Source organism: Macrobrachium nipponense, chromosome 3 (assembly GCF_015104395.2).
Source record: "Macrobrachium nipponense isolate FS-2020 chromosome 3, ASM1510439v2, whole genome shotgun sequence".
In the NCBI taxonomy this organism is placed as follows: domain Eukaryota; kingdom Metazoa; phylum Arthropoda; class Malacostraca; order Decapoda; family Palaemonidae; genus Macrobrachium; species Macrobrachium nipponense.
Window position 1 is genome coordinate 113,735,863 of NC_087202.1, and position 27,500 is coordinate 113,763,362.

General features: G+C 33.9%; 1 pseudogene; it reads left to right on the forward strand.

Moving 5' to 3' along the window:
• The window catches only part of LOC135222475 (RNA-binding protein 25-like), a 99,420-nt pseudogene that overhangs the window by 49,496 nt on the left and 22,424 nt on the right, over positions 1-27,500 (forward strand).

Here is a 27,500-nt window from a genome sequence, read left to right on the forward strand (position 1 = left end):
AAGGCCGATTCCATCATTTGACTCTTGTACCCAAGGTCCTTTAAATATACTCCGAGTATATTTAAAGGACCTTGCTTGTACCGGTAGTTGCTGCTATAAATTACACCTGACAAATTCCAGTTTATTTTATGGTTATGTTCATTTATATGGTTGCAAATAGCCGAGTTCTGTTGTCCATACCTTACTGACCGTTTGTGTTGTATTAATCTCTGGGGAAGTGATTTACCTGTAAATCCGATGTAAGATTGGTCACAGTCCAGGCATGGGATTTCGTAAACCCCAGTGTCCTTGGGAGATGTCTTTTGTTGGACATTAATCAGGGATTTGGCTAAGGTGTTTGGACAAGTAAATGCAAAAGGGTTAGATTTCTCGAGGGTGTGGGTTACTCTCTTAATCGTGTCCAGGTGAGGAATTTATATATATATATATACTATATATAATGTATATGCTATAGTATATATGTATATATAGATATATATATATATATATATATATATATATATATATATTTATATACACATATATATACATGTAATATAATGCTATATTTTATATGATATATATGTGTATATATACATATAAATATATATATATATTATATATATATATATATATATATATATATTATATATATAAATGAGTATATGCATACTATATCAAGAGAGAGAGAGAGAGAGAGAGAGAGAGAGAGAGAGAGAGAGTAATCCTACGTCCTTTGATTAGGATGCGGGCAGAGACTGAAGTGCCAGAAAACAAATCAATGAAACGTTTATTCCCAGGGTAATCATAAAATGTCGAAAGGAAAAGGCAGAGAAGAGCTTAGGAGTCAATTAATTCAACTCTTAAAGATCAAAAGACAAAAGTCCCCTACATTGAAACAACTACTATTTCACATTTAAGGGATTCTGAAAACTATTAAGAGATTTTGAAAAGTATTCATAGTGTGTCGAAGAGACAATGCACGGAGTCTCTAAAAACCTAATGTTGAGTCATTTTAGTTTCATTGATATTATCGGTTTCTTCTTCAGTCACATCATTAACAGTGAGCTGGTTTCCAGGGAGAACTCTTCGCAGTATCACTTAAAGGACAATTCATATTTTGTCACCTGCAATGGAAACGGCACAACATTCCACAGATTAATTCTTGCACTGATGGACTCACTGGGGAAAAAAATATAAAACAATCGGCTTTCTTTATTTAATCCTAGATTTGATTCCGAGTGGATGTGTCTGTGTTTGTTTGTTTGTGGGGCTTTCCCAATGTCAATAAACAAGGTCTTAATGAAATTTCACTCTATTTAATTTGGAAATGCGTCCGTCACTCTCTTCAAACTTTTCATTATTCTTTGTGTGATCACATTCGACATTCAGCTTCGTTTGGGGTCATCTTCCCAGACACACCATTAAGGTGCTGTCAAGTGCGTTTTTCGTTGGGGATGACGTCAGTCTTCTCTTCTTGAAATAAGTCATTATATCCATCGCTAAATAATTTTCACCAGGAGTTTTTACATGCCTTTATGACAGGGTTGTCAACTATAATTGCGTCGCGAGAATAAGGTACATTAACCTTCATAAATGGAGTTAGAATGTGAACCGGGACACTGTTAAATGAATTACTGGATGAATTGTATTTGCAAGGAATATTTGACTGCATATTTCAATTACTTTAATCATTCGTTGACATGAAACAAAACCTACAGTTCCTTGTGAGTACTTTTCATCCATAATGAGTCTTAAGTAATTCTTTCATCGTAATTTCATTTTCTTCCATTTCGAGGGGCTATTTAAATCTTTTTCATCCTGGGATAAACGTTGTAAAACAAACTATTTTCGTAAGTTTTTAATATGTTGGGAAATGGAGAAGGTCATTTGATTATTTGCGGTAGACGACAACGTGCCAACGTAGGTACGTTACCCTTGGCAAGAAACCTCATCAGGAGCACATCCAGCCTGTAACGTCTATTGTTCCTTTGACATCTGTCTTGTGGGAAGGAGAGTAATTATTACTATTATTAGTATTATTACTATTATCATTATCATAGGAATTAAGTTTTCAATAGTAAACTTGTTAGTAATAATATTAATACTAAGTAGAAGGCACAATAAACTACTAAATGTAATTATGGGGATTTGAGTAGCTGGATATGTAGATGATTATCGCTATTACAAGGATAAGGAACCATATTTTCAGGTCTGCTCCCATCTTTAAATTTACATAATAGATATTTCATTCTCTTTCCTACCCTGACCTGTCACAAAAGTCCTAAATATATATATATATATATATATATATATATATATATATATATATATATATATATATACATACTATATATACATATATATATATATATATATATATATATATATACATGTATTATATATGTATATATATGTATTATATATATACATATATATATATATATATATATAATATGTATGTATATATATGTATATATATATATATATACATATATATATATATATATATATATATATATATATATATATATATATATATATATATATATATATATATATATACAATACATATATATATATATATATATATATATATATATATGTATATATATATATATATATATATATATATATATATATATATATATATATATATATCTATATAATCTAATAAAAGGAGCCATAAAAACACCAAAATGTAGAGAGAAAAGACTATATTTCAGAGACTGCTGTCTCTCTCAGGTATATAATGAGAAAAGTTTACAGAAAAGGTGGTATTTATACCAAGAGATTCGTCCACAAGTAAGCCAATTTAGGTCACCCCCGCTGATAATCTTCCTTTAATCTTCTTAACGGTTTGGTTGAATGAACACTGCGTCGACGATATCTGATATCCAATTCCCTTTTGAGATATCAGATATCTCAGAATTGGATATCAGATATCGTCGACGCAGTGTTCATTCAACCAACGCTAAGAAGATTAAAGGAAGATTATCAGCTGGGGGTGACCTAAATTGGCTTACTTGTGGACGAATCTCTTGGTATAAATACCACCTTTTCTGTAAACTTTTCTCATTCATATACCTGAAGAGAGAGACAGCAGTCTCTGAAAATATAGTACTTTTCTCTCTACATTTTGGTGTTTTTATGGGCTCCTTTTATTAGATGGAATTCTGTTGTTACAGAACATTTTTACTAGTCATATATATGATATATATATATATATATATATATATAATATATATATATATATATATATATATATACCCACACAAACACAAAAACACACATACACACCCCATTCCCAGTTAAAACACATCCGCTGCTAATTCATGTTTAAGTTCCCCTTCCACAATGGGTTCATTTTTAAACACTTAGACCTCCGTAGACTTCGATTATTTCCTTTTAATGGACTGTTGTATGCAGAATAAAACGAGTTTAATATATTTTCACCTACTGTTTCTTCTCAAGTCAATATCTATTTATTTAGGTTTCTCGCTAAATCTAAACGCACTTTACACAACACAACTGTTACATAAGCCTCAGTGGAGACTGAAAAGACGATGATATGACAGAGACTAATGTTTAACCATTCATTTTTATATTGTGGTGCGTTTTTGTAAGGTATAGTGTTCGAGTTATATGATTGTTTACCTGCTTCTTGCTTCTTGATGATTTGTTCTGCAGTCTGGTTCTATGTTTAACTTTATGCTTCTTCTTAAGGTTAGTTCAGGATTAGTAATCTTACTCGGCTTAGTCTCTCAGGAGAAGTTTTAATGAGACGAACGGCAAAGTTTCTTTCTTTACAGTGCAAAGAATTAGAGTTACAACGACAAAGCTGACAAATCTATTTTTGGACCCTGGCAATATTTCTACTTCCTTTCTGAACGACGGGTGCCGGTCTTCTCTGGCTTCTGTCGTTCTCAAATTCAGCCACCCTCGGTTCGAATTCGGCACCACCTCCTTAGGCGGGTAGGATCTGGTTCTCTGCCCAAATGGATTCTTGATTCGTGGAGCGGTCTTTCCTTATCTTGTTCCCGTCCCCTTTTAGGTGGGGCTAACATATTAATTCCTCCTTTTCAAGGCAGAGTCAGTAATTTAACATGTTAATATCGCCTCCTGGAGGTGGAGCTGCATTCTTTATAAAGCTGAGTAAGTAAGGTGCGAGGTCACAGGTCAAAGATTTTATGACGGTCTTTAAGATTTTAATTGCGATGGTGTTATGGTTCAACTTCCTGTGACTAAGGTTTTGTTGATCAAATTCTGGCTCACACACCAAAGCTCAGTTCTCTTTCTCTCTCTTCCTCTTTCTCTTTCTCGTTATTTTCACTGTACATACTCTGATTATTCTCTCTCCTTCTCTTTCTCTTTCTCTTTCTCATTATTTTCACTGTACTTTGATTATTCTCTCTCTCTCTCTCTCTCTCTCTCTCTCTCTCTCTCTCTGTTTTTACGCTACTCTATCTACTATTATAGCTATCATTACAATATAATTTATTTTTAACTTCTTTAATAATACTCTGTTTGGACAGAAAATGTTCCTAAAATATATCTTTTATCTGATAAATATTTCATCATTCGAGGAAGCTTTCTATATATCAAAGCTAACAAATGCCTCGCTGTATTAAATCAAAACTGCCCAAAAATAATACTTGTTCTCTTACGCATTAAATTTTCAAATCTTAATGGGTTTTCGTCCAGTGCATCAATTTCGCCATTTAGCCTAACTGTCTTAAAGGATCAATTGACACTTATTTAATACACACCAACGCCACGATCTGGATTGACAAGACACTTTCAGGAAGCCAATTGTGGAAAATTAACGGTTTTTTATTTCAAATTATGGAAAACCAAAATTTTTTTTTTTTTTTGCAAACTATAGAAAACCAAAGTTTTTTTTTTCCAAATTATGGAAAATTAAAGGTTTTTGTTTTCAAAATTATGGAAAACCAAAGTTGAAAATTATTTTTTTTTGAAAACAAACCAAATATATGGAACATTAAAGGTTTTTGTTTCCAATTAACTAAACGATTTTTCGATAAAAATATAATTAATTTCGGTACTTTGATTCCTGCCAGTTATTTTGAATAAATAAAGTAAAATATACACAAAAAGTTTGATAATAATTCCGTAATAAAGATAACCGTTTAACAGATTTCATTTTCATTTCAATGACAATTTCAGATGAAAAATATTAGCATTGTTAATAATAATAATAATAATAATAATAATAATAATAACAATAATAATAATAATAATAATAATAATAATAATAATAATAATAAATTACTTATTATTATTATTATTATTGATAATGGTTCATTGATTTCGACAATGATGATAATACTGTTTACGAACAGGATTCACTAAACGGTTGAAATAGCGTAGTGATGCATTCGAAAATGAGCTGCATCAGTAAGACAGAAACTCACACACAACTGCACTTTCGCATATTATATATAAATGTATGTATATGAATATATATATATATATATATATATATATATATATATATATATATAATATATATATGTGAATGTCTTTTACTGCAGTACAACAGTATAATATATAAATAAAAGGTCCAAATAATACTATTTGAACGTTGCAACCAACGTTCATATAGTGTTCAATGGGCCTTTTTATTTCATATATATATATATATATATATATATATATATATATATATATATATATATATATCTATACTATAAATATATACATTATATATATATATATGTATATATATATATATATATATATATATATATATATATATATATATATATATATATATATATATATATATATATATATATATATATATATATATATAGATATATATATATATATATATATATATATATATATATATATATATATAGTTGCAAAAAATCGCTTTCGGTATTTTACGCTAGATTGCCAGTTTTACTTGAGATGACCAACGAACGAAAAATAATAATGATGTCAGAGCCCACGTAGGCTAGTACATTTTAACATTTAAATTACAGTGAATCGCATAGGGAAAGGTAATTATTTGCACATTTATGCAATTATGGATATTGATATCTAAACTAAAGAATCTAGTAATTATTAAAAGTTTAAAGGGCATTGTAGCTATTAAAATTAAAGGTTTCTGGGGCATTATGGCTATTAAACTGAAAAGATTAAAGGGCATTGTGGCTGTCAAAATTAAAAGTTTAATGGGTATTGTGGCTATCGAAACTAAAAGTTCAAAGGACATTGGGGCTATTAAAATTAAAAGTTAAAAGGAAATTGTGGCTATTAAAATGAAAAGTTTAAAGGGCATTATGGATACTGAAATTAAAAGTTTAAAGGGCATTGTAGCTAGTAAGTTGAAATAAAAAGTTTAAAGGACATTGTGGCTATCAAATTTAAAGGTTTAAAGGTCATTGTGGATATCAAAATTAAAAGTTTAAAGGTCATTGTGGTCATTGTAACTAAAGGTTTGAAGGGTATTGTGTCTAAAACAATTACAAACGAATATATATATATATATATATATATATATATATATATATATATATATATATATATAAAGATGATGCCTCGGAGGAAAATGGAAAGACGAGAATGCATATATCTTTCGGTCTAGATGATCCTTTACTTAGTAAAGGGTGGTGTAGATTGAAATATCTTGGGATTCTCATCTTTCCATTATCCTCCGTGGCATCACCTTTATTTATACATAGCATCACATTTTATATACTTCGTGATCAAGTTATTCATATATAACCGAGCAAATTAATCATTCGGCACTATTTAATCTAAGTTAAATAAATGACAACTCTTACCTTTTGTTGTTGGCTGTCTCCCTCTGCAAACGATATCAAGCTATTGCTAATGAATTCTCGTAAATACAAAAATATGCTATTTATTTCCCAAACTAGCTGAACATGATATGGAACAAAGTGATTAAAAGATGTTACTTTAAGACTAAGTCTGACCTACAAAAAACTGTAAATTGTCATTCTATTCTCCTGAATTAGACTATGTAATCACTCCCAAACTCCCAAACTCCCAAATTGTTAATCACTACATTTCAATAGTCAAGTCTTTAAAGAATCCTATTCTCTAGTATAGTGCCATGGGCCCATCTGAAACAAAGAGACATATCCATTACATTCGCCAACACATAATTAATGTTAAATAAATGTATACACATTACACTTGTCTCTTTTCAAAGGCAACTGAACCTAGGTCCTTTTAAACGTGCCCTTACCTTTTGATGGTTTTTTTTCTAGACCCCGTGTCCTCCGTACCCTCTCAGGAGAATATGTTCTTTCTCCCAAGTGTCGGGCAATTGGACCAACCATTACACACACAAACATATGTACATATCGGACACACCTTAAAATCACATAGCAACTGGCTGTACAGGTCTCCGGCCTCATAATGCATAATCGTCGATTCTATTCTTTCATTTCAGCAAACTTCGAAAAGGGCTTGTCGCTAGGCTCTCTCTTGTCTCCAAGCCAAGAAAGCTGATGTATTACAATTCACCGACACGTTTGCTTTCTTTTTTAATTCATATATATATATATATATATATATATATATATATATATATATACATACATATAATATATATATATATATATATATATATATATATATATATATATGTATGTATGTAGTATATACTTTGAATTAAAAGCAAATCTTGCAAAAAGTAATCAGTAGATTCTATATTAGTAATTATATATATAAATTATATACTATATATAATATTATATATATATATATATATATATATATCTATATATATATATATATATATATATATATATATATATGACTGATAAGAATGTTCTGTTCCAAAAGAATTCCATCTAATGAAAGGAGCCCATGAAAACACCAAAATATAGAGGGAGAAATACTATACTTCAGAGACTGCTGTCTCTCTCTTCAGGTAGATGAATGAGAAAAGTTACAGAAAAAATGGTATTTATACCAAGAGGTCCATCCACAGGTAAGCCAATTTAGGTCACTCTCGCTGATAATCTTCCTTCAATCTTCTTAAGCGTTGGTTCAATTAAAACCATGTTCCCTTTGAGATGTTCATTACCTGCCTCTGTGTAATCAAGGCCGATTCCATAATTTGACTCTTGTACTGGCAGTTGCTGTTATAAATTATACTTGACAAATTACAGTTTATTCTATGGTTATGTTCATTTATATGGTTGAAAATAGGTGAGTTCTGTTGTCCATACCTAACTGACCGTTTGTGCTGTATTAATCTCTGGGGAAATGATATTCCTGTAAATCCAATGTAGGATTAGTCACAGTCCAGGCATGGGATTTCATAAACGCCTGTGTCCTTTTGTTGGACATTAATCAGGGATTTGGCTAAGGTATTTGGGTAAGTAAATGCAAAAGGATTAGATCAGGTGTGAAATTTTGATTTTATTGTTGGGTGTGTCTTTGGTCTTATCTTGAGGGGGTTGGTAGAAAATTACGTTTGCTTTGTGAATTGTTTTCTCAATTATATGATCAGGATACCTTAAAGACGAAAGTTGCTTACGAATTAGTTCAAATTCTTTTTGCAGGAAATCTGGGGAACAAATTCGTAAGGCTCTTAAGAATAGGTTGCTGGCTACGCCTATCTTGTTAAGAATGTCATGATAGCTGAAGTAGTAAATGTATGAAAGTGAGAAAATTGATTTTCTGGATATGGTAAATTTGTATTTATCATATAGAGTTGAATTATGTGTATCTAATAACGTATTTTCATTTGGGGAATCATTCTATAAGCAAAAATCCGGGTGTAGTATGGGTAGTCCTTTAAGTCCTGTTTTAGCCAATCTATACATGGAATACTTTGAAACTACAGTAATAAATGCAATAAAAACTAAAAACATGCTGAGAATGAGATATGTAGATGATCTTTTAACATTTTGGGATAATAGATGGGGTAATCTAAATGAATTCCTTTCAAAATTAAACGCATTAGTGCCCAGCATCAAATTTAAAGTTGAATGGGAAACAGACAACAAAATACCTTTTCTTGATGTTTTAATAATCAGAGACACGACAGAATACAAATTTACCATACACAGAAAACTAACGTTCTCACTATCATACATTCACTACTTCAGCTATCAGGACATTCCTATCAAGATGGCATAGCTAGCAACCTATTCTTAAGAGCTTTACCAATTTGTTCCCCAGATTTCCTGGAAAAAGAATTTGAATTAATTCCTAAGCAACTTTTGTCTTTAAGGTATCCTGACCATATAATTGAGAGAGCAATTCACAAAGCAAACACAATTTTCTACCGACCCCCTCAAGATAAGACCAGAGACACCCAACAATAAAATAAAAATTCCACACCTGGACAGGATTAAGACAGTGACCCAGACCCTCGGAAAATCTAACCCTTTTGCATTTACTTACCCAAACACCTTAGCCAAATCCCTGATTAGCGTCCAACAAAAGACATTCCCCAAGAACACAGGCTTTTACGAAATCCCATTCCTGGACTGTGACCAATCCTACATCGGATTTACAGGAAAATCACTTCCCCGGAGATTAATACAACAGAAATGATCAGTTAGGTATGGACAACAGAACACCTATTTTCAACCATATAAATGAACATAACCATAGAATAAACTGGAATTTGTCAAGTATAATTTATAATAGCAACTGCCGGTACAAGAGCCTTGATTAAACAGAGGCAGGTAATGAACATCTCAAAAGGAACAGGGGATTCAGATATCATCGACAAGGTTTTCATTGAACCAACGCTTAAGAAGATTAAAGGAAGATTATCAGCGGGAGTAACCTAAATTGGCTTACATGTGGATGGACCTCTTGGTATAGATACCACCTTTTCTGCAACTTTTCACATTCATCTACCTGAAGAGGGAGACAGCAGTCTCTGAAATATAGTACTTTTCTCTCTATATTTTGGTGCTTTTATAGACTCCATTTATTAGATTTAGATATATATATATATATATATAATATATATATATATATATATATATATATATATATACATATATATATGTTATATATGAATGTGTGTGCTTCTTTCCGACTACATCTTGGTATTTTTTATTCCGCTTAATTTTCTGTCTTAAGGCGATAACACATTCCTTTCATTAGGTCGTTCATTATCTGTGCCTGAACTGAACGCCCACCCCAAAAAATTCCTTTATTCTCCCAAACTCGCGGCGAAGCATTTAATCCGGCGTAAACCACAGCATCAATTTCACCCCGAACAAACTGTCGATTTTATTGGATATGAAGGCTTTTTCTTTTTAAAACTTCTGACACTACATCAGTCTGGCATCACTGGGTTGATGCTTCCATCCAATACCTGCGATTTTATGTTTCAAGAGAACTTTGGCCATAGAATCCATTTTTTTCTCTTAACTCTTTTGTATAATCGCGATAAATGATTAATTTTCGTTCATACTTATTATATAAAATCGTGTGTTGTTGTAATACTTATAAAGTTAAGTTGTCTTTCATTTCAAGTGCCTCAAATATCAACCCACCAGTTTTTTTTCCTTTTTTATTTTACATAAGAAAGCGATAAAGAATCTATTATATAGGTAGTGTTATAAAGTGTACTACCGACTACACATACATACATACATACATACATACATACATACATAGTATATATACGTATATATGTATATCCAGGTGTAGCTGGTGGTGCACTTTATAACACTACCTGTATAGAAGACTCTATATCGCTTCTTATCAAAAAAGAAAAAAAAACTAGTGGGTTGATATTTGAGGAACTTGTAATATATATATATATATATATATATATATATATATATATATATATATATTATATATATATATATATATATATATAGTACAGATAGGAGACCGAATAGGTGATGCATCTTTCAATTTTACATCCAGCCAAGCCAACATTTAGAAAGCGTGGCTTCAGCATCAGGGCTAAAATGCAAAAGTAACAGCAGCTAAAATCAATACACAAGATTCAGTAAAAAAACATTATGTATTGATTTCAGTTGTCGTTAATTTTGCATTCTGGCCCTGATGATGAAGCCGTGCTTTGAAACGTAGGCTGGAAATAAAATTGAAAGATGCATCACCTCCTTTTCGTCCTCCTATTTGTACAATGTATCCGACTTTCTAGAAGTCAATACTTCCCTGACTAGTAACCAGACATATATACATAACATACATAAACTACTATACCATACATACATATATATAATACATAATATATATATACTATTTATTAGTATAAAATTAGTATATATATTTATGAATATAATACTATATAACTGTGATTTTTAGCTATAATATATAATAATATTATTAATATATATATATAATAATATTATAAATATATATATTAAATTATTAAATAAATTATATATAAATATATAATAATTATACATTTATTTTAATATTATTTATTATATTATTATATATTATAATTATCTATATATATAATATATATATATATAAATTATATATATATATTTATCTATTATAATTATATCTTATTTATCTATAAGTAGTATATATATATAGATATAATATCTACTAGATATAATATATATATATATATATATCATATTATTATCTCATTAAAGGAAATTTTGTACGCTCGAATGATTTATATGAATCACGGTGATGTGATAAAATATTCATAATAAGGCTGCGTGGGTCAAACGCTCGAATCGGCTAGCAGGGTGGAGGGGTTCCATATCGATTCTAATTACAAATACAACGAGATCGGCGTGGATTTGAAATGGTCAGAATCGATATAAACCTTTAGCCTCACTTGATAGCCGTTTCGGTAGCGTCACTGTCCGATCCTGATTTCGTTCCCCGTCCAACTGGACGGTGGTTCGATCCCATGGGGTACGAAATTATTATCAACTAAAAATTCCCCCTCGGTACATATATGAAAATATATCAATTCCGAGGTAGAGCGAATTAGATATTAAAGGACATTTGTAGCTCGAATGAGTGATGTGATAAAATATCCATATATAAATATATTATATAGATATATTTAATATATATATATATATATATATAATATATATATATATATATATATGTGTGTGTGTGTGTGTGTGTATGTGTGTGTGTTTTGTGGAATCTACTCGTCATTCTTAACATTTACATATGAAATTGTAATAGCCACAATGCCCTCTTAACTTTTCAATTCTTTACTCTTGTTTTTTTTTTTTTTTTTTTTTTTTTTTTTTTTTTTAATACGCTTGTCACTACAAAGCCTTGACCTCCAACTTCTTTGAAGTTGGAGCTCAAGGGTTTGTAGTGACAAGAGTATTCAAAAAAGAGCAAAGAATTTGAGAAGTTAAGAGGATATTGTGGCTATTACAATAACAATCATACATCATACATATTATATAATATATATATATATATATATAATATATATATATATATATATATATATATATATATACAGAGGGTTTGCCAGGAGCTGTATTTGCGTTAAACAAACCTAAAAGAACCGTTTCAATTTTTTTTCAATTTTTTTTCAATAGAGCGTGTCTTGGACCTTCAAAAGATCAACCTTTTGTCTACTTTACTTATTTTATCCCAATTATATTTACTGAAACCTTTCACAAACTCATTCTCGTTTTGTGTCATGCAATGATTGTACTCTGGTATGGTTTGGAAAAAACCTAATCACTTAGAAAAAGAAGTAAAGGTGGACGAAGTCCTAATTTCTTTCACCATTAAAAATCAGAACACAGGCTGAGAAACGCTTTAAGCTTAAATGCACTCAATATTGTTTCCACCGAGACTGTAAGCTGAAATTAAACTCTCTACTGAGACTAAGCTGAAACTAAACCCTCTTCTGAGACTCTAAGCTGAAATTAAACTAGATAGAGTTTCCCTTTTCCGTTTTATTGAAGAAAATTACCCCCCCCCCCCCCCCCACCTCTCTCTCTCTCTCTCTCTCTCTCTCTCTGTAAACAATAAAGATGCAATTATCCCTTTCAGTTATTATGTGTATAAATCATTTGAACGTATTGATGCCTTTTATTCTTTAGTATATTAATTTTAAACCATGAAGTTTTCTGGAACATGGTGGACCTTTAGTGGATTAATTCACAAAACTCCTTATTTTAGTAGTTATTTAATTATGCTAACAGACAGATTGGGTGATCACCCACGAGAATTGAATAACTTCCTTGGTAGAAGAACTGTACTAAAAATACACACACACACAAACACACACACACACACACACACAACACACACACACACACACACACACACATATATATATAAGAATATATATGTATGTATGTATGAATGTATGTATATTTCTATTTCACAGAATAACAAATCTTGACACGTCAAAATTCTAAGTAATGTTCATCAGAAACATGGTATTGTGCTCCTTTAACAACACTGAAGCAAGTATTTTGCCATTACTTTTCAAACGGTTGATTAAAAAAAAAAAAGTGTTACTAGTTTTTATAGTAAGTGTAATTAAAAGAAAAGTAGGTGAACTAAGAATAGCAAAATGATCAGAATAGGATACAAAACTCATAAAAAACATCATAACTCTAATTGTCATGGATTGGGTTCAATCCTCAGATTAGTCTTGACTTAACAACGCTTCCACTAAGAGAGCAGAGACATCTTCCGGGAGATGTAAACTCTCTCGTGATTTCAAAGTAATTATCATATAGATCTGGGAGGAAACAATCCAGTTAATAATAGATCGCCCCCCCCCCACAACTGAGAGCTGTAGATCCTATTTCATCTCTATCTCATTGCCTAATGGCGCGAAGGATTACAGGAAGGGGAAACGGAGTGGCGTTAAAATTAATGTCATTTAACCTCTGCATCTCGCCTATGAGTCTAGCTACCCATTTAAACGTAGCGCTGCAGAACTTTTTAAGTTATGGCTTGTTAAGCCTTAGATAAGAAAAAATATAGAATGGCAGCTATTAATACGGTGGTTCTTAACGTGGCTTACCTTTACCCCCAAGGGGTACGAACCTATAAATCTGGGGGCACGATACGTGATAGCCAGTGCAATGGCACTGTTATATTTGTCATAGGAAAGTAAAACATATAGTCCTCTAATTTTTCTCACACTATAAATGTCTCAATTACTTTTTGAAAGTTACTGCTGTAAACATCATCAATAATGAGAAATAACAAAAGAGAGCCATGAAAAACATGTTGGTGTGCGCTGTATAGTATTACTCATAATTACTGTTATAATGTGCATTCATTGCATCCTACTAATTGACACTTTTTATTTGAAATAAAAACAGTACCTTTGTTCAGTAACTGAATACATCTAACAACTTCTCAGCAAGGTTTGTATCACTAATCCTTTTCATTTGTTTGTATTGTATTTATATTAGATGAGGGTACGAGAATATTTCCCGAGATACCAAAGGGTACGGCCACTGAAAAAGGTCAAGTACCACAGCATCAGTAGCTTTGTTTGACAAATTGTTCTTCCAATTTAAAGCTGTTTACAAAAAAATCAAATGAAATGATTTTGTAATAGGAATTCTTTGGTGAGATAAACAATATAAAATGACAGACATTGGTAGCTTTCATTACAAATATGTTCTTCCTATTTAAAGCTCTTTAAAAAAATTATAGACAAATATAGATAATTTACTCATAATCTTTATAGATCAATTCTCACGATAAATGTAAAGAAATTGCAAATCTACAGTTTTACTACTGACTGCCTATCCAATAATAAAATGTAAAAGGCAACATTATTACCAGACGCTACCTGTCCACTGAGTAAAGATTACAAGGCAACAGTTTTGCTACTCACTGCCTACTCACTTAGTAAAATGTAATGACAATGCGTTTACTGCTCACTACCTATCAACAGAGTAAAATGTAACAGGCAAAACGTTTCCACTAATTACCTATCCACTGAATAAAGAATAATATACAACACTTTCACTAATTACTACCTATCCAAGTAAAGTGTAAAATATAGAATGTTTACCATTCACTACTTGTTCACTTAGTAAAATGCAAAAGGCATTTGTTTCATAATCACTACCTATCCATTAACTTAGATGTATAAGGCAACCGTTTTACTACTCACTTCCTATCCATTGAGCGCGGTGTAAATGGCAAACCTTTTACCATTTACTACCTGTCCCCTGAGGACAATGTAAAAGGCAACGTATCGGACAATTTAATTGGTCCTGCATTAGTTTTAATCTCCCAGGTTAGACTTGGCAAAGCAGCCGTCTTCCTAGAGACGTAAAGTCACTTTGGGTATTGGATAAAATTTTCATACGAAATAGAAGTGTGGGAGAAAAAGCACTTGTTAATTAATCGCTGTCTCTGTGGATTGAATCTATTTCATCTATATCTAATTGCCTAATGGTGCGAGGGATTGCTGAAAGACAAAATATATCCTCAGTTCAATAATATATACATATATATATATATATATATGAGTTATATATATATATATATTTTATAAATATATTATATATATATATATATATATATATATATATATATATAGAGAGAGGAGAGAGAGAGAGCAAGAGAGAGAGAGAGAGAGAGAGAGAGAGAGAGTGAGAGAGAGAGCTAAAACTTTGTTTACTTGAAAACAACGTTGCATAGTAACTTTTTTCAAAAGAATGATTTTCCTAAGCGTTAGATAAAAGATGTAGAATCGCTGATGAAAATGAGAAGCTTCTTAAATTGCATTCCATAAATTCAATTTTGTGTATTCTGTGTTATTGGTAAAAAAAAAAACACTTAATGATAAATATATGAAGGCCACAGAGTACATGACAAAACACACTATACTTCATCCAAAACCTCACTGGCCGGCTTTTTATGCCTCTAATATCGAGACCCTATAGTAGTACTAACCGGTAGTCTTCATATAATTATGCAAAAATAACTTTTAAGAATAAGTTTCAGAACGTTCTTCATGATCATTTGCTTATTTGCTTTCTCGTTCAAAGAAAGAATAAGTTTCTTCTCTGACAGCTTCCTGTAGTTGAGTGATTGATATTTTTAGGGTAATTTTTTGGGAAAGAAATAAATGTCATTTGTAGACAAAAAAGAAAAGTAAATATAATGTTTTAAGGTGACATTGCTCGGACAAATTCATTGTCCAAAAGACCCATCAGTTATTTGGAGATTTAAACGGACCACCTTTTGTGGAGCCTTTCTACAATTCAAGTGGCACAAAAATAAGCAACAAAGTTTGATTACTCTGGACATCTGATATCACGACTTGGAGTAAGTTCCGGAGGTCCTTTATTCCCCACCCCCCCCACCCCGAGGATCTCGTGCAACCGGAACTTCATACGTTTAAGCGGAGATGCAACGCGTGGCTGCCCTATTTCTGCTTGTATTTCAATGATTTACTTACAGCTTTACCTTTCCAATACTTATCAGTTTGTAAGTTCATTTTTTCGTTTCTAGAAACTGATTTCTTCCTTCTATATTTCCTTAAACCTCCTGTCACTTCTTTTGCAATGAACACCATATTCGTTGGATTATTGCATTTCAAGTCAGTAGCCCCTGTGGACTTCTTCCAAATGAATAACAGTAATAATGATAATAATAATAATAGTAATAATGATAACAACAGAGACCGAGTAGGGAATAAGCCGAGATATTTCATAAACTTTATTTTCTGTTATAACTTCATTTTTACCGTCATGATAACTCACATGAATCAAAAATAGCACGAAAACATATACAAGTGCAAATGTTTTTCTCTCATATGGAAACTCGAACTTTAGAAAAAAAAAATTACTCTTAAATAAGCTCTTCCCCGCAGACATCAAATTAAAACAAATCTTGGCAAAGTGTCTCTATTTCAAATGCCTCTTCTATTTTCCTTTGCGTTTATAGCAATCTCTCTCTCTCTCTCTCTCTCTCTCTCTCTCTCTCTCTCTATACACTTCGGAGGTGCCATTAGCTGTTTAAAACGCAAATGCATATAAATCTTGGGAGCGTATTGGCGTATTTCAAGCTTTGGCGAGCTTCCCCCCGAAGATAAGTGAGGGCGCATTTGAATATTGTTAGAAGCAGCGAAAAGTTCACCGCCTCCTTCCAGCTGTCAGTTTCTACAGGAGAAACCGCTTACTTTAATTATCTCATCGGGGCTTCAACACATGCGACCGTAAATGGATAATACTTACGTCCGAACTTCTAAGGGTTATTATTATTATTATTATTATTATTATTATTATTATTATTATTATTATTGAGGAGATGAACCCTATTCATTTGGAACAAACCCACGGGCGCCATTGACTTGAAATTCAAGCTTCCAAAGAATATGGTGTTCATTAGGAAGACGTTAGAGGAGGTATGGGGAAATAAAGATAGAACAGATATTGATTATTAAAAAGAATAAATGAATAAATTAGTAAATAGATCAAAATGTATTAAAAAGAGAGGAGAATTGTATCAGGGTAGTAATGCACTGCATCTTCCCTGAACTTCTGAAGTTGCAATTGAAGTGATCCTTTGTTGCCATCAAACGTCAGTCTATGAAACCTTGTGGATAGAGAGACAGTTTCCACAGAATTCTCCTTTTGTAACAGAATTAGTCCTCGGAAATTTAGCCAAATCCCTCACGGTAAGTTGTGGGATGCTTTGTTTATCTAATTTTACAGATCCCGTCACAACCGAGGCCAATTTTGCCTGTTTATGTTGGTTCTCTAAGACTTTCTTCCGGTATCTTTCAGCTTTTACAGACTGTCAGGAATCTTAGAGTAAAGAGAGGGGAACCCCAAAAGATATAACCATAGAATATCAAACGAATTATGATTCAGTCTCTCTTGGATGTGTGATGAGAGAGAGAGAGAGAGAGAGAGAGAGAGAGAGAGAGAATATTCAAGGGAATCTTTAGAGAGTAAAAAGGGAACCCGTAAAGAAATAATTATAGAATGTCAAAGGAATTAGGATTCAATCTGTCTTGGATGTGTGATTACAGAGAGAGAGAGAGAGAGAGAGAGAGAGAGAGAGAGAGAGAGAGAGAGAGAGAGAGAGAATTAAGGAAAATGTTCAAAGGAATCATGGAGAGAGAAGAAGGGAACACGTAGGGAAATAGCTATAGGATATCAAAGGAATTATTATTTAGTCTGTCTTGGATGTGTGACTACCGAGAGAGAGAGAGAGAGAGAGAGAGAGAGAGAGAGAGAGAGAATATTCAACTGAATATTGAAAAGAAAAAAAGGAACCCGTAAAGAAATAAGCATAGAATATCAAAGGAATTATTATTCAGTCTGTCTTGGATGTTTGATTACAGAGAGAGAGAGAGAGAGAGAGAGAGAGAGAGAGAGAGAGAGAATTATAGAAAATGTTCAAAGGAATAATGGAGAGAGAAGAAGGGAACACGTAAGGAAATAGCTATAGGATATCAAGAGAATTATTATTTAGTCTGTCTTGGATGTGTGACTACAGAGAGAGAGAGAGAGAGAGAGAGAGAGAGAGAGAGAGAGAGAGAGAGAGAGAGAGAGAGAGAGTCACATAAAATCAAATAAAAAACTTTATATCCATTTTACAATGGTTATTCTACATGTCATAGTTAAAAATATATACATCATTAAAGAGGATTTGACGTTTTAAATAATATATATTGCTAGACTAGCAAAACCTTATTGCCAGCAACATCTGAGTTATACTAAATTCGCCCTAAATTTCTTATATGCTAGTGTTGTTACAATTGATAGGTATGATTAAATAAAAAAAATTACAATAATGAGAAGTACAAAATGTTTCAATTACTGACAAACTGTGACTTCTTAGAACATAAAATCTTAAAATCTTTAGAACTTAAAATCTTAAAAATCTGAATACGTAGGTATTGCCGTTACAAAGTAATAAGCTAATGAAACCCATAACTGGGTAAACACATCCACAACACTGGATGATCTAAGTATGAAAACGAAACAAAGTATGAGATGACTGTTAAACGCAAAAATGATGTGAAAGTTTAATGGGTATTACAACTTAATATCGCGACCTGACATAAAACAAACTTCGTCTTCAGTAACTGAGATCATCAATAAGACCGACTCACAATATAAAAACACGCTTTCTGAACAAAATCACCCACTCAACAAAAGTGCAACACAGTAAAACTGTAAGCCAAAACCACCGACCAAGACTAGAAACTCAGGAGGAAAGCAGGCCGCTTATCATTAAGTTCCTGTTTTATTTCCCTCACAATGATTTATTTTCAAGGAATTATGATTTCAATTGCTTTTTGAAAAGCTTGATTGAAGGTGCAATCTTTACATTAGTTGGAATGTTGTTCCAGACCCTTGGCCCCTTAATCAGCGCCTCAGTGGCATGAATGGTATGGTCTTGGCCTGCCACCTCGGTGGCCCTGAGTTCGATTCTCGAGCACTCCACTGAGGGGTTAGAGATGTGTATTTCTGGTGATAGAAGTTCACTCTCGACGTGGTTCGGAAGTCACATAAAGCCATTGGTCCCGTTGCTGAATAACCACTGGTTCCATGCAACGTAAATACAACAAACAAACAAACTTGGCTCCTTAATCGATATTGATTTAGCTCCCAAGTCAGTAGCTGTTCATCTTACAAAGAGGTCGTTCGACTGACGAGTAGGTCTTGTACATCACCCACAGTGGGTAATTCAAAAAGCCAGTCGGGAATTAAATGACTGCAAATTTTATAAGTAAACAAACAGAGGTCAAAGGTTATTTTAGTTTCAATATTCATCCTTTCTAACTCTTTCAAAATTGGTGTCACATGGTCATATTTTCTAGCCCCGCCATTAGCTATTTTAACTGCGAAATTCTGAGCTTTCTGAACCCGGTCTATTTACTCTTTAGTTGTCATTCCCCAGGTTTCGCTGCAGTAGTTGATTACGGTAAAGGCCAAAGACTCTATTATTGTTAGGCGAGATGTTTTATCTAACCTATCTTTTATGCGGTTGAGAAAGAATAACACACCATTTACTTTTTTTATTATGTGACTGATGTGGTGTTCGAATAACATTTATTGATCCGTGGGTTCTTTACTGTATGAGATGGCTTGATAGGTGTCTCATCAAAAAGTATCCAATAAATATACACGGTTTTTTTTCACATCAACATTTAAGCCATTCACTTGAGAATATGTTTTACTTCTTTTAGAGCAACTTCAGCTTGATTCAGTAAATCTTCAAGTTCATTAATATTTCCAGATATTATTATCTGAGAATCATCTGCATACTGATTTAAATGATATTTACTCAGTGCTTTCACTATGTCTTTAATATAGATGAGAAACAGTATAGGCCCTAAGATTGATCCGTGTGGCACGCCGTAACATACGCTCCTAGGAGATGACAAAACTGAGCCAATTCTTACTGACTGAACTCTGTTCGTTAAGTAGTTTTTAAATCAAAACTCGTTAATATGCTAAGAGTTTTGACAGAATTGGGAGCAATGAAATGGGACGATAATTCCCCACTTCGTCGACATCGCCACTTTTGAATAAGGGAATGACATGAGGGTGTTTCCAAAGTTCTGGGAACAAACCGGTGACAATGGACGTATTAATGTTAATTGTAATACAAAAGATCAAAACAGGAATGGAATCTTTTAAATATTTATATTGAATGCCATCTGAACTATGCGAACTTGTTTCACGTAACTCTTCGACAATCGGGGATGTTTGGTAAAGATTGAAAATTGCTATTTACTCTCTCTTCATGTGCTATTCCATTCTCCATAGGACCTTCTCGTGATTTCAGAAAAGCTGTCTCTCCTACAGTGGCAAAATACAGATTAAAATCCTCCCCCGCTTGAGAAGGTCATCGAAAGTTCGATTATTATCAGTGTATCTGAAACCAGGGATCATGTTTTCAAACACCTGCCACACAGCTTCACTGTTCCTTTTTATTCTTATTAAACTCGTTTCTCAAATGGTTCTTCTTAGCAGTACGTAACACTGTTCCACTTGTTTCTTAGTCTGTTTGAATTTATTGTCTGGAGCTTGGTTAGCCCTGTCGATTTTAAGTTTAAATTGTAATTTCTTTTTTTCTACTATACACTTTTTTAAGTTATCATCAATCCAAGGGGCAAAGGGTCGAGTTATTTCAGCCGTTACAACTGGGGCACACTGATCAAGGGAACTATTAAATACATCCGTAAGGATGCCAACTTGAATGTTTACATTATCAATGTTAAGTATGTCGTTCAAAATTGAAACTCTACTCATCAACATATCACAGAATACATTAGCATCATAATTTTTTCGGCTTGTAAACGTTCTTATTTCCGGTTGAGGTTTAGGCTTTCTAACATTTACGATAATAGATATTATTTCATGATCTGCTATACGGCTCGGCATTACTTCAGTTTTCAGTATCATTTCCATTTTGTTTGTAATGGCAACATCCACCAAGGTAGAGGACTTCTCAGTTATTCGCATTGGTTTGTCAATGACTTGCCTCAGGTTCAAGCTCTTAATAATTCTAGAAACATGATTTCCCTTCGCTAAAAGGTTATCATCCAAATCACCCAAGAGAAAAATAGGCTTATTTTTCAAGCGCATATTCTTAAAAAAGTTCGTTAAATATCGGTATATACAGCCAATCATGAAAGAAGGAACTTTTCTGTGTTGAACCTGCAACCACACATCCTTTATCCTCTTAGAAGCTTCCGTGTCAGTATTGTCTAATTTTGAGAATTTCAGATTTTCACGAATGTACTTACACACTCCTGAGCCTCGTCCAGCATCACATTTGACAACGTTATATTTGAGAATTTTGATAAATCTTTCATCTAATAAGGGTCAAGCCATGTTTCACATATACATAAAATGACAGTATCTTCTTGTAATATACTCTATTGCTTCGAAAGAGAGAGAGAGAGAGAGAGAGAGAGAGAGAGAGAGAGAGAGAGAGAGAGAGAGAGAGAGAGAGAGAGAATCTTGGAGACAAAAGAAGGGAACCCGTAAAGAAATAACCATAGAATATCAAAGGAATTATGATTAAGTCTGTCTTGCATGTATGATTACAGAGAGAGAGAGAGAGAGATAGAGAGAGAGAGAGAGAGAATTATTGAAAATATTCAAGGGAATATTGGAGAGAAACGAGGGGAAACCGCAAAGAAATAATTATAGAATATCAAAGGAATTATCATACAGTCTGTCTTGGATGTGGGGTTACCTCCAAAGAGAGAGAGAGAGAGAGAGAGAGAGAGGAGTCCTAAGTGCTCTGGTTTAATGTCGAGAGAAAAAATATTAAATAGAACAGTTCACGTTTTAAGAGAGCGTCAAACCTACGACATTCTCATAGTACTTCTGCGAAGTAATAAGAGATCTAAATTTGTATTTAATGGACGATGTCGTCTCAGTATACTACTACGTTTTCGAAGAGAATGGGCTAAATGGCAATATGTTCCCGTTAAGGAAAAAGGGCAATTTCCTTAAGCCCCATGATCCACAAACGGATGGTATAAATCTTTTTATGTCCATTAGTTCACGAAATAGTGTTAAACATATTTCATCTCTCTCTCTCTCTCTCTCTCTCTCTCTCAGCAACTAGAAAGCATTCATTGGAAAATTATTTATTGGTAAACGCTGACAATCCATCAGAAAGCAGCTAAAGACCTAGAAATCCATTATGAAGTTTTTATTAATTTTTTATTTATTTACGATTTAGGAATATTTGTCGCATTAACGTGGTATTACCATTTAGAAGCGTCAAATTATAAGTTCCCATTTTCTTTATAGTAATTCATTGAGATCACGACTTAATTTCTATGCTTTAGTCAGGGGTAACTAAAGCCATTGTTCTAAGATGAGCGAAGCCTATACGTAGAGCATAGCGAAGTTAAAGAGTCAATAGTTAACTGCATAAAAAGCATGGCAACTGATATACCTCCCCATAACCTTTAAGAGTCCAAAAATGCCACAAAAAGGAAGAAGTAAAGTTTTTTCTCCCTTAGATCGGTATACAGTTTTGAGTTGTAATTCCTGATACCTGCAAAGAATTAATATGTGTTTCTTGCAACAATGTTGCCATGTACTACTGGTTGATACTGAATTTCATTACACCGATAATTAATAATTAGACCTTAAGAATGCTTAACCAAAGATAATCTACTGGCTCAGATGATTAAACGGAGACTTCCAATAATATTTCTTCGTTAGTATCTACTTCTATATTGGTCCCTTTAGAGGAAGGTAGAACCAAATCATTGTCCCATTTCTTTACAAGAGAAATGGGTGAAAATAAAAAAGAAAAAATCTTCTTCTTCCCTTTTATCACTCATGCACTTGAATAAGATTCGAAAAAGATAAGTTTTATAGGAAACATTGAGAGAGAGAGAGAGAGAGAGAGAGAGAGAGAGAGAGAGAGAGAGAGAGCTGTGTCATAAGCGTAGCTTAACCAGGATGACGTTCAAGCTAAATCCTTGGTGTCAGTTTTAATCTAGCAGAAGTCATTCCTGCCTACGATATCTTCCCAACGGAGGATTAGCTGTCTCCCAGACGACTGACTGGGTATCAATCTAGTATGTGTCTACCTTTGTCAAAGTCCAGGGTAAAGTAGACGGCTGCACGAAGGTATCGTTTATCAATATATTTTGTCGACCACACAACACAGAAAATTGTGTATATAATACTTTGTTATTATATACATCTGATGTTTAGGCCCGTCCATTACGACGCTCCTGATTGGTTGTTGGTAAGCCAATCACAGGGCTAGAAACTCTCAGTCTCTCTCGAGAATTCTAATAGGCAGGATGTATGTTCCACCTCTCCTGAAGGATACTTTTGAAAGACATATCCCTCAGGAGAGGTGTAACGTACATCCTGCCAGTGTGAACTCTCTCGAGAGACTGAGATAACCACCTTAGACTGAGTTTCCAGCCCTATGACTTGCTTGTCAGCAGTCAATCAGGAACGTCGTAAGGGACTGACCTACACATCAGATGCACGGTTGATGTAAATCTACTATAGTAGGCTAGTACTAAACACGGCGTCCCAACGAGCTTCCGCCACGTTTAGTACTATAGTAGATTCACATCACTGTTGCATGTGATGACTAGGCCTGTCCCTTATGACGCTCCTGATTGGCTATTGATAAGCCAATCACAGGGCTAGAAACTCTCAGTCTCTCTCGAGAGTTCACATACGCAGGATGTATGTTCCACCCCTCCTGAGGGATACTTTTGAAAGATGTATCCCTCAGGAGCGGTGGAACATACATCTTCCCTATATGAACTCTCTCGAGAGACTGAGAGTTTCCACCCCTGCAATTGGCTTATCAACAGCCAATCAGGAGCGTCGTAAGGGACTGGCCTAGACATAAAATGCAATGGAGGCAGACAAAGAAAATCCACTGGAAAATGAATCCCCGTCTCTGTTGATGGAACACATTTAATCCGCATCTAATTGCCTAATGGTGCGAGGGATTACTTAGAAGGGGAAGAGATCCTGATGCCCAGATAATCTCTCTTCTACCTTACACTGAAAGTCTGGAGCCTCCTGGAAACGAAGTGTTGTGGCAACTCTTTCAAATGAAGGCAATATTTTTTCATCGCTTGATGCATATATATATATATATATATATATATATATATATATATATAATCTTATATATATATAAATATATATTACATATATATTATATTTATATTTATATAATTATATATATATATATATATAAATATATACATATATAAGATATATACATATTTATATATATATAATATATATACATATATATGTATATATATATATATATATATATACATATATATATTATATATATATATATATATATATATATATACTCCCACATCTGCAAGCTGTATACAGCTATTCATATCAACAATGTTTGAGAAAAATGCCATGGTGCACTTGGTTTAACAGCAGTAGACGCATGGCTGGAAGTATCATGACGGATTCATCTTTTGTTATGAGAAGTACATTCTATGAGAGAAATAATGAGATCTAAGAAAATCCTTTGAAATAATTTGTAATGGTTCCAGAATGTCACTCTTTCCTTAGCTAAGCATGACAGCGATCTTACGACGAGTGTGCATGTCCATCAACCAACATTTGGCGGTGGTTAAAGAAACGCTTAGACGATATCCGTGAGAAGCTGTATCCTTTGAGCAACATTTGGCAGGGATTAGAGAAACGCTTAGTTGGCATGAGTAATCCTTGAAAAACAGAGTTGATATCGTATGGGTAAACCAACCGCGATTCGTCAGAGGTTGGATTGAAGGGGACTAGACAAGTACAAATGTGATGAATAGACCTGTATGAAGCAAGAATTTAAGTACTGAAGTACTACACTGCGTTGTCACTCATAATATGATATATTTGTTAGAGAGACGGACTTGCGGAGACAAGGCAGAGCATACAGTGAAAATGGTACGAGTAAACTTACAGTGTCGCTCTTTCTAAATACTGGGAAAAACTCGATTGGACTTACGTGCACTGTTGTAATCAAGGTTACCTTAGATTTTAACAAGACCAAGACTCAAAAAGCAGCTTCATTCTTATTCCTCATTTTCTACTATACTTTCTAGGTGAACAGTAGTTAGAGGTTTTAGTGTTCTTGTGGAAGTGAATTTTAAGTAAGACTTAGAAGAGAACCCACATACCAATTGCCCATTGATACCTTAGTGTGTTAACACCTTGACCAAAAGCTATGGTTGGTCAAACAGATGGAGAAATTCTTCATGCTGAGCTCATCGATTGGTGGTGACCCCACTGTTTCGGCAACTGTTGACACTCTATGCGGAGAGTTCCTTTGCTTGTCTGAACCCTCATTCACTCTTACTGTTGACCCTCGATCTGGAAAGTTACTCCCACCAATCTATACAACTGATGTTCTCCAGGGAGCAGAACCTCACAATTGGTCAACAGCTGCAGGGCTTCCCCACTGCCTAGGCTAGCGTGGGAACTCCCACATCTAGGATTCAGTGACAGTCCAGCAGGCTCAGGAACTCCTGGGGTGAAAGTGAACAGCTGCACTGGTAGGTGCAAGAACTCCCACATGGAGTCTGTAAATATCTGAGTCCACAGGTGTTTTAAAGGCTCAGGAACTCTACTCACACAGACAAGAGTCCATTGCTCTCTGGCAGGCACAGGAGCTCTTATAGATGGGACTCCACAGCTCTACGGTAGGCTTAGGAACTAACATAGGTGCAACTTGTTGACTATCCAGGAGGCACAAGAACTCCTGGGAGGAGGAACCCAGTGGGCTAAGGGTCAATGGCTGCTGGGCTTCCCCACCACACTGGTGGGCAGAAGGACCCTCACATGCGAGAGTCACTGGCTGTTCGAACAGGTGGAGGAACTCTACACTCTGTGGGTCAACAGATGCCCAGACTCCCCACCATCCACTGCAGATGGAGAAACTCTCACAGAAAATAGTAATGGGCTCTTTGGACAGGTGGAGGAACTCTCACTTGCAAGAGTCAATGGTTGCTGTGACAGGTGGAGAAGCGCTCTGGGCTGAGGGTCAACAGATGTTGGGCATCACCACGCTGAGTAATTCTCACTAATGAGTCATGATTGTTCTTGCAGGTGGAGAAACTCCCTGGGTTGAGGGCCAAGGACTTTTGGGCTACACCACAACCTTGGTAAGTGTTGACCCTTTCCCAAACCCCCATTCACTGTCGCCAGTGAGAGTTCCTCTGCCTGATAGGGTGGTGGACATGCTTGGTAGCAGTTGACCCTCAACCCAGAGAGTTCCTCTGCTCTTCCGAACAACTGATGCCTCTCAGGTGCATGAACTCCCTGGGTGGGACAACGGCTGCACAGCTTTCCGACTACTTCAGTTAGTGGAGGAATTCCCATGGACAGGAGTGCATGGCTCTTTAGAAGGCTTAGGGACTCTCACATACTCATGTCCATAACTGTCTGGTTGGTTCGGGAACTCATCTTCCACAGATTGGAGTCAATGAATGTTTTATAGGCGCAGGAACTCCCATAGACAGTAGTCCGTGGCTATTAATCAAGTGCAGGGACTGTCACTGGCCGGAGTCCATGGTTGTCTGCCAGGTGCAGGAGCTCTCACAGACAGGAGTCTGCGACTCTCAGACAGGCGTAGGAACTCCCACAGGTGTAAATCACTGACTGACCGGTAGGCAGCTGGTGCAGGAACCCCTACAGATGTGAGTCCATTTCTGTCTGGTAGGCATAGGAACTCCCACAAACAGGAGTCCATGGCTGTCTGGTCTGGCAGGTGCAGGACCTATCATAGACACATTAGTCCACGGCTCTCTCTCTCTCTCTTTATATATACATATATATATAAATATATATATATATATATATAGAATATATATATAATATATATATATATATATATATATATATATATATATATATATATATAAATATATATATAATATATATATATATATATATATATATATATATATATATATATATATATATAAATATATATATATATATATATATGATATATATATATATATATATACATATATCTATATATATATATATATCATATATATATATATATATATATAT